We start from the raw sequence: 1,180 nt of genomic DNA on the forward strand, positions 1-1,180 counted from the left end.
CACAAGCATCTTCCATTGCTGCCGCCCGCCCATGGCCACAGGACACGGGCAACAGCACCTCAGCCCCACTGCTCCCCATGCAGCTCTTCCTGGCAGGCTCAAAGTGTCACCCCCTTCCCTCCGCAGGCTTCGACTCTGCCATGAGGAAATCACCCCCTGAGGCTGCACCCATGCTGGCCACCCATGGGCTCCCACCCCACTCCCTCAGGCTGAGCACATGAGTTTTGCTGGGGGTGGCCCTAACACTGTCCTGCTTCCAGCTCCGAGACAGCAGGAACAGGGCAACTGGAGAGGTCAAGGCTCTCCTGGCTGTGTGTTGCAGCAGGACCAGCCCCACCGAATGCCAAGGGACAAGAGAGTCGGGCTTGTGCCTGTCCGCGGTGTAGCAGGAGAGGCATGGAAAGATTAAGGGGAGAGGACAGACAGCAAAAACGCAGAGCTTGCTTAAGCATTAGAAATACCAGTTCTGCCCTGGCCGGGAGATGGTACGGCAGCAGGAGGAAGAGCAAAGTGCAGAGCAGAAAGGAGGAGGACTCTGTTCATCCCCTTCAGATGGAGGCAGAGTCTGGTCCAAGGCAAAGCAGCCCCCAGATGTTCCTTTGCAGACTAGAAAGACCCCTCTAAGAAAGGCACGGGGCAGGCTGGGGAGGGACAGACAGCTGGGGAATCCCACAGCACTCACCCAAAAGGCTCTGGGAAAGCCAAGGCGGTGCCCAGGGCTGCAGCAACCCCTCCATGCCCCAGTCCTCAGCTGACCTGCTGCCTCACCACCCCTCCCTGCACTGTGGGGCAGGCTGCTGGACCCAGCACCGCAACACAGCGAGCAGGGTAACAGCAGCTCTGTCTGGGCTCCTTAGCTGCAGTCCTGTGAGCCAGAGGGGGATTTCTGCCCTATTTGGGGAGCTCTGCCCCACACCAGGGTAACACAGCCAAGGGGGGCATACAGAGATGCTCCCGCTGCAGACACTGTGCACTGCCCATTTCCCCACTGCTGGGCTTCAGTTTGATCCTAGCCACAAAGGGTTTGTGTGGACACAGCCAGGGGCACAGGGCTGCCATCGCAGCTGCCTCCAGCACCCCGTGGCTGGGAGCTCCCACGAAGCCCAGCCAGCTTACACAGGTCTGTGGCTGATCGTTGACAGCCCGTGGGCCGCCGGAGGGGCCCTGCACCGTCCCCGAG

The 1,180-nt window shown here is 61.4% G+C and overlaps 1 protein-coding gene across 1 annotated transcript in view; it reads right to left on the reverse strand.

The window, feature by feature from the left end:
- Nucleotides 1-1,180, reverse strand: part of LOC104159930 (chromodomain-helicase-DNA-binding protein 6-like) — a gene marked incomplete at both ends in the record, with an annotated part of 25,709 nt that overhangs the window by 17,734 nt on the left and 6,795 nt on the right. The window lies entirely within an intron of this gene.

This window comes from Cariama cristata, unplaced genomic scaffold (genome assembly GCF_000690535.1).
Source record: "Cariama cristata isolate BGI_N322 unplaced genomic scaffold, ASM69053v1 scaffold31843, whole genome shotgun sequence".
In the NCBI taxonomy this organism is placed as follows: Eukaryota; Metazoa; Chordata; class Aves; order Cariamiformes; family Cariamidae; genus Cariama; species Cariama cristata.